Below are 8,565 nucleotides of genomic sequence, written 5' to 3'. Positions count from 1 at the left end.
TCTTAATGTTTTGAAAGCCCGGGAAAGCCCCCAGGGGCCTTGTCTCTGTTCTCACCAGTCCTGTCTTGGGACCTTTTGTTTTTCCTTCCCCTACTGCCCCCTGTTTCTCTCACCTCTGGATGAGAATGAATAAGAATCCACTGGGTCCATTCATTCTGAATCAATGCTCCCTCCTTACCTGCTTGAAGGCAGGATGCTTAAACACCAGATATTTAGGTGTGAGACACTTTGTGTCTTCCTGATGGTCATGTCTGGGACCAATTATGAAAGTAGAATTCTGCCCCATTCTAACATGTGCATTCCCTATTGAAATAAGAAGTGCCAAGAAGGCTCTCCTAGGCAGTGCCTGTTCCCCCCAAGGGCCAGGGTGTTTGGCCACAGATCCATTGGGTTTTGATCCTAGGTGTCAATGGCTGGGCCAAAGATATCACAAGATTTGGATGAGATCTCTCACGATTTGGATTGAGATCTCCTGAGATTGGTGGAAACCTCAAGATATTTGGACTGAGATCACAAGATTGTCCTCAAGATCATGTGACATCTGGCTAAAGAAAGAGGTATCTTTTTTTTCTTTTTCTGGGTGGTTGTGCAGTTAATACAGACAGCCTTTAATGTTTTCAATGCCTGGGAAAGCCTTTGTGCTCACTTGTCTTGTTTAGGGGCACATTGCTTCTTCCTTCTCCTCCTGCCCTACTCATTCTGTCATTCAGGTTTAGTGTGAATAAGTGTTCACCAGGCCCATTCATTCTGAATTCAGTGCTACCTTATTACCCCCTCTTCATCCAGGATATTGCGATACCAAGGGTTTAGGTGTGAGACAGTTTTGTTTCCTCCTACATGTCATGCCTGGGAGCATTTATACAACTGGAGATATTGGACATTGTGCCTACTTCTGGCATGTGCCATCCCTACCTACTTAAGTGGCACAAAGGAGGCTCTGCTAAGGAGTGCCAGTTCTATCCAAGGGCCTGAGAGCTTTGGCCAGAAACCTTAGGAGTTTTGACCCTAGATCTTGCTGGCTGGTCCGAGGTCTCATGGGGCTTGAATGACATCACATGAGATTTGGACAGAGATCACATGAGATTTGCCACAAGATCATAGGGTATCTGGCAAAGCCAGGAGCTGGCTTCTGTAGTTGGCAAATCTCACACAGTCTGTACTGAAAGGTCAAACACCTAGGATAGCACCCAGGGAATCTTCCTGTGTTCAGATGAGCCAGCTCTCAGGCTCCTTGATTCTTCCTGTAACTAAAACCCTCCTGTGTCTTTGACTTCTCATGTAATGTCAGTAAGGTTCCATGAGCCCATTCATCCCTATTTCAGTACTCTGTTTGGACCCCAATATCAGAGTGGCATTTGTGGACTTTGTGGAATGCCAGATGTTCCCAGTTTCCACAGACAGGAATGTCCACATACTAGCGATTATGCTGCCCAGGCATCTTCTCCCATTCTTTATGTTGTCTTTTGGTTTTGTCCACCATTTCCTTTGCTGTGCAAAAGCTTTTTATCTTGATCGAAGTCCCAATTGTTCATTTTGGGGTTTGTTTCCCTTGCCTTTGAAGACATGTCTAGCAAGAATTTGTTGAACAGGTTGCTGCCTGTGTTCTCCCCTAGGATTATGAAAAGATGCTCAACATCACTTGGCATCAGGGGAATACAAATCTCCCCAAGACTGGTGAAACAAAAGCAAAAATGAACTTTTGGGACTTCGTCAAGATAAAAAGCTTCTGCACAGCAAAGGAAACAGTTAATAAAACAAAGAGGCAACCCACAGAATGGGAGATTTTTGCAAATGATACTACAGATAAAGGGCTGGTATCCAAGATCTATAAAGAACTTCTCAAACTCAACACCCAAAAAACAAATAATCAAGTCAAAAAATGGACAGAAGCCATGAACAGACACTTCTCCAAAGAAGGCATACAAATGGCTAACATGAAAAAATGTTTATCATCATTAGCCATCAGGGAAATTCAAATCAAAACCACATTGAGATATCACCTTACACCAGTTAAAATGGCAAATGTTGACAAGGCAAGAAACAACAAATGTTGGAGAGGTTGTGGAGCAAGGGGAACCCTCTTACACTGCTGGTGGGAATGCTAGTTGGTACAGCCAATTTGGAAAACAGTGTGGAGGTGCCTTAGAAAATTAAAAATAGAGCTACCCTATGACCCAGCAATTGCACCCTATATTGACCCCAAAGACACAAATTAGTGAAAAGAAGGGACATATGCACCCCAATGTTCATAGCAGCAATGTCTGCAATAGCCCAAATGTGGAAAGAGCCGAGATGCCCTTCAACAGATGAATGGATAAAGAAGATGTGGTCCATATATACAATGGAATATTACTCAGCCATCAGAAAAGATGAATACCCAACTTTTACATCAACATGGATGGGACTGGAGGAGATTCTGCTAAGTGAAATAAGTCAAGCAGAGAAAGTCAATTATCATATGGTTTCACTTATTTGTGGAACATACGGAATAGCATGGAGGACATTAGGAGAAGGAAGGGAAAAATGAAAAAGGGGAGGAATCGGAGGGAGAGATGAACCTTGAGAGACTATGGACTCTGAGAAACAAACTGAGGGTTTTAGAGGGGAGGGGGTGGGGTGTGGGTTAGCCCAGTAATGGGTGTTAAGGAGGGCATGTACTGAATGGAGCACTGGGTGTTATATGAAAACAATGAATCGTGGATCACTACATCAAAAACGAATGATGTGTGGTGACTAACATAACATAATAAAATAAAATACAAATCAAAACCACCATGAGATACCACCTCACACCAACCAGAATGGCTAAAATGAACAACTGTGGAAACAACAGATGTTGGGGAGGATGTGGAGAAAGGGGAACCATATTACACTGTTGGTGGGAATGCAAACTGGTGCAGCACTCTGGAAAACTGTATGGAGGTTCCTCAAAACATTACAAATAGAGCTACCCTTTTTTAAAAAAAAATTTTTTATTGTTATGTTAATCACCATACATTACATCATTAGTTTTTGATGTAGTGTTCCATGATTCATTGTTTGTGCATAACACCCAGTGCTCCATGCAGAACGTGCCCTCTTTAATACCCATCACCAGGCTAACCCATCCTCCCACCCCCCTCCCCTCAAGAACCCTCAGTTTGTTTTTCAGAGTCCATTGTCTCTCATGGTTCATCTCCCCCTCCGATTTCCCCACCTTCATTCTTCCCCTCCTGCTTTTTTTTTTCTTAACATATATTGCATTATTTGTTTCAGAGGTACAGATCTGAGATTCAACAGTCTTGCACAATTCACAGTGCTTACCAGAGCACATACCCTCCCCAGTGTCTATCACCCAGTCACCCCATTCCTCCCACCCCATGCTCCACTCCAGCAACCCTCAGCTTGTTTCCTGAGATTAAGAATTCCTCATATCAGTGAGGTCATATGATACATGTCTTTCTCTGTTTGACTTATTTCGCTCAGCATAATACCCTCCAGTTCCATCCACGGCGTTGTGAATGGCAAAATTTCATTCCTTTTGATGGCTGCATAATATTCCATTGTATGTATATACACCACATCTTCTTTATCTATTCATCTGTTGATGGAAATCTTGACTCTTTCCACAGTTTGGCTATTGTGGACATTGCTGCTATAAACATCGGGGTGCACGTACCCCTTCAAATCCCTACATTTGTGTCTTTGGGATAAATACCCAGTAGTGCAATTGCTGGATCATATGGTAGCTCTATTTTCAACTTTTTGAGGAACCTCCATACTGTTTTCCAGAGTGGCTGCACCAGCTTGCATTCCCACCAACACTGTAGGAGGGTTCCCCTTTCTCTGCATCCCTGCCAACATCTGTCATTTCCTGACTTGTTAATTTTAGCCATTCTGACTGGTGTGAGATGGTATCTCATTGAGGTTTTGATTTGGATTTCCCTGATGCCGAGTGATGTTGAGCACTTTTTCATGTGTCTGTTGGCCATTTGGATGTCTTCTTTGGAAAAATGTCTGTTCATGTCTTCTGCCCATTTCTTGATTGGATCATTTGTTCTTTGGGTGTTGAGTTTGGTAAGTTCTTTATAGATTTTGGATACTAGCCCTTTATCTGATATGTCATTTGCAAATATGTTCTCCCATTCTGTCAGTTGTCTTTTGGTTTTGTTGACTGTTTCCTTTGCTTTGCAAAAGCTTTTTATCTTGATGAAATCCCAATAGTTCATTTTTGCCCTTGCTTCCCTTGCTTTTGGCGATGTTTCTAGGAAGAAGTTGCTGCAGCTGAGGTGGAAGAGGTTGCTGCCTATGTTCTCCTTTAGGATTTTGATGGACTCCTGTCTCACATTGAGGTCTTTCAACCATTTGGAGTCTATTTTTGTGTGTGGTGTAAAGAAATGGTCCAGTTTCATCCTTCCGCATGTGGCTGTCCAATTTTTCCAACAACATTTGTTGAAGAGACTGTCTTTTTTCCATTGGACATTCTTTCCTGCTTTGTCAAAGATTAGTTGACCATAGAGTTGAGGGTCCTTTCTGGGCTCTCTATTCTGTTCCATTGATCGATGTGTCTGTTTTTGTGCTAGTACCATACTGTCTTGATGATGACAGCTTTGTAATTGAGCTGGAAGTGCGGAATTGTGATGTCGCCAGCTTTGCTTTTCTTTTTCAACATTCCTCTGGCTCTTCGGGGTCTTTTCTGGTTCCATACAAATTTTAGGATTATTTGTTCCATTTCTTTGAAGAAAGTGGATGGTATTTTGATGGGGATTGCATTGAATGTTTGGATTGCTCTAGGTAGCATTGACATCTTCACAATATTTGTTCTTCCAATCCATGAGCATAGAATGTTTTTCCATCTTTGTGTCTTCCTCAATTTCTTTCATGAGTATTTTATAGTTTTCTGAGTACAGATCCTTTGCCTCTTTGGTTAGATTTATTCCTAGGTATCTTATGGTTTTGGGTGCAAATGTAATTGGGATCGACTCCTTAGTTTCTCTTTCTCTGTCTTGTTGTTGGTGTATAGGAATGCCACTGACTTCTGTGCATTGATTTTATATCCTGCCACTTTACTGAATTCCTATATGAGTTCTAACAGTTTTGGGGTGGAGTCTTTTGGGTTTTCCACATAAAGTATCATATCATCTGCAAAGAATGAGAGTTTGACTTCTTCTTTGCCAATTTGGATGCCTTTGATTTCTTTTTGTTGTCTGATTGCTGTGGCTAGGACTTCTAATACTATGTTGAATAGCAGTGGTGAGAGTGGACATCCCTCCCACATTCCTGACCTTAGGGGGAAAGCTCTCAGTTTTTCCCCATTGAGAATGATATTCGCTGTGGGTTTTTCATAGATGGCTTTTATGATATTGAGGTATGTACCCTCTCTCCCTATACTCTGAAGAGTTTTGATCAAGAAAGGATGCTGTACTTTGTCAAGTGCTTTTTCTGCATCTATTGAGAGGATCATATGGTTCTTGTTCTTTCTTTTGTTAATGTATTGTATCACGTTGATTGATTTGCGGATGTTGAACCAACCTTGCAGCCCAGGGATAAATCCCACTTGGTTGTGGTGAATAATCCTTTTAATGTCATGTTGGATCCTATTGGCTGGTATTTTGGGGAGAATTTTTGCATTGATGTTCATCAGGGACATTGGTCTGTAATTCTCCTTTTTGATGGGGTCTTTGTCTGGTTTGGGGATAAAGGTAATTGTGGCCTCATAAAATGAGTTTGGAAGTTTTCTTTCCATTTCTATTTTTTGGAACAGTTTCAGAAGAATGGGTATTAATTCTTCTTCAAATGTTTGGTAGAATTTCCCTGGGAAGCCATCTGGCCCTGGACTTTTGTTTGTTGGGAGATTTTTGATGACTGTTTCCTTTTCCTTCGTGGTTATAGGTCTGTTCAGGTTGTCTATTTCTTCCTGGTTCAGTTTTGGTAGTTGGTACATCTCTAGGAATGCATCCATTTCTTCCAGGTTATCTAATTTGCTGGCATAAAGTTGCTCATAGTATGTTCTTATAATTGTTTGTATTTCTTTGGTGTTGGTTGTGATCTCTCCTCTTTCATTCATGATTTTGTTGATTTGGGTCATTTCTCTTTTCTTTTGGAGAAGTTTGGCCAGGGGTTTATCAATCTTGTTAATTCTTTCAAAGAATCAGCTCCTAGTTTCGTTGATCTGTTCTACTGTTCTTTTGGTTTCGATTTCATTTATTTCTGCTCTGATCTTTATTATTTATCTTCTCCTGCTGGGTTTAGGCTTTATTTGCTGTTCTTTCTCCTGCTCCTTTAGGTGTAGGGCTAGTTTGTGTACTTGAGACCTTTCTTGTTTCTTGAGAAAGGCTTGTATTGCTATATACTTTCCTCTTAGGACTGCCTTTGCTGCATCCTAAAGATTTTGAATAGTTGTGTTTTCATTTTCATTGATTTCCATGAATTTTTAAAATTCTTCTTTAATTTCCTGGTTGATCCATTCATTCTTTAGTAGAATGCTCTTTAGCCTCCATGTATTTGAGTTCTTTCCGACTTTCGTCTTGTGATTGAGTTCTAGTTTCAAAGCACTGTGGTCTGAAAATAGGCAGGGAATGATCCCAATCTTTTGGTACCAGTTGAGACCTGATTTATGACCTAGGATGTGATCTATTCTGGAGAATGTTCCATGGGCACTAGAGAAGAATGTGTATTCTGTTGCTTTGGGATGGAATGTTCTGAATATGTCTGTGAAGTCCATTTGGTCCAGTGTCTCATTTAAAGTCTTTATTTCCTTGTTGATCTTTTGCTTAGATGATCTGTCCATTTCAGTGAGGGGGGTGTTAAAGTCCCCCATTATTATTGTATTGTTGTTGATGTATTTCTTTGCTTTTGTTATTAATTCCCTTATATAATTGGCTGCTCCCATGTTAGGGGCATAGATAATTACAATTGCTAGATCTTCTTGTTGGATAGACCCTTTAAGTAGGATATAGTGTCCTTCCTCATCTTTTATTACAGTCTTTGGTTTAAAATCTAATTTGTCTGTTATAAGGATTGCCACCCCAACTTTCTTTTGGTGTCCATTAGCATACTAAATGATTTTCCACCCCTCACTTTCAATCTGGGGGTGTCTTTGGGTCTGAAATAGGTCTCTTGCAGACAGCATATTGATGCATCTTGTTTTTTTATCCAATCTGATAGCCTGTGTCTTTTGATTGGGGCATTTATCCCATTTACATTCAAGGTAACTATTGAAAGATAGGAATTTAGTGCCATTGTATTGCCTGTAAGGTGACTGTTACTGTATCTTGTCTGTGTTCCCTTCTGGTCTATGTTGCTTTTAGGCTCTCTCTTTGCTTAGAGGATCCCTTTCAATATTTCTTGTAGGGCTGGTTTCGTGTTTGCAAATTCCTTTAGTTTTTGTTTGTCCTGGAAGCTTTTTATCTCTCCTTCTCTTTTCAATGACAGCCTAGCTGGATAGAGTATTCTTGGCTGCATATTGCTCTCATTTAGTGCTCTGAATATATCCTGCCAGTCCTTTCTGGCCTGCCAGGTCTCTGTGGATAGGTCTGTTGCCAATCTAATGTTTCTACCATTGGAGGTTACATATCTGTTCTCCCGAGCTGCTTTCAGGATTTTCTCTTTGTCTCTGAGACTCATAAGTTTTACTATTAGATGTTGTGGTGTTGACCTATTTTTATTGTTTTTGAGAGGGGTTCTCTGTGCTTCCTGGATTTTGATGCCTGTTTCCTTCCCCAAATTCGGGAAGTTCTCTGCTATAATTTGCTCCAATAAACCTTCTGCCCCTCTCTCTCTTTCTTCTTCTGGGATCCCAATTATTCTAATGTTGTTTTGTCTTATGGTATTGCTTATCTCTCAAATTCTGCCCCCGTGATCCAGTAGTTGTTTATCTCTCTTTTTCTCAGCTTCTTTATTTTCCATCATTTGGTTGACTATATCACTGATTCTTCCTTTGCCTCATTTATCCTAGCAGTTAGTGCCCCTATATTTGATTGCACCTCATTAATAGCCTTTTTGATTTCCACTTGGTTAGATTTTAGTTCTTTTACTTCTCCAGAAAGGGTTTCTCTAATAACTTCCATGCTTTTTTCAAGCCCAGCTAGTATCTTTAAAATCATGATTCTGAACTCTAGTTCCGACATCGTACTAATGAGTAGGTCCCTGGCAGTCGGTACTACCTCTTGTTCTTTTTGTTGAGGTGATTTTTTCCGTCTTGTCATTTTGTCCAGAGGAGAATAGATTAATGAGTCAACAAAATGCTAACAGGGTAACAACGTCCTCAGAAAATATACTCTAAACAAATCAGAAAAGACCTTCCAGAAAGTGGTCGCTTTTCTGTTCAGAGAGTTGTTGCTATTCTTTTCTTCGATCTCCTATTGAGTTTGTAGGTGTTCAGAATGGTTTGATCCCTATCCAGCTGAATTCCTGAGACCAGACGAAAACCAGGTCTCCTACTCCTCTGCCATCTTGCTCCCAAATAGAGCTAACCTTTGACCCATCAGTTGTATGCCTAGGTGTTTATCCAAAGGATGCACCCATACTGATTTGAAAGGACACATGCACCCCAATGTTTGTGGCAGCAATGTCCACAATACCCAA

Source organism: Mirounga angustirostris, unplaced genomic scaffold (genome assembly GCF_029215605.1).
Source record: "Mirounga angustirostris isolate CCGP_5_RB_7025 unplaced genomic scaffold, mMirAng1.0.hap1 SCAF_15, whole genome shotgun sequence".
Taxonomy (NCBI): domain Eukaryota; kingdom Metazoa; phylum Chordata; class Mammalia; order Carnivora; family Phocidae; genus Mirounga; species Mirounga angustirostris.
Note: the sequence above shows the minus strand (reverse complement) of the source record.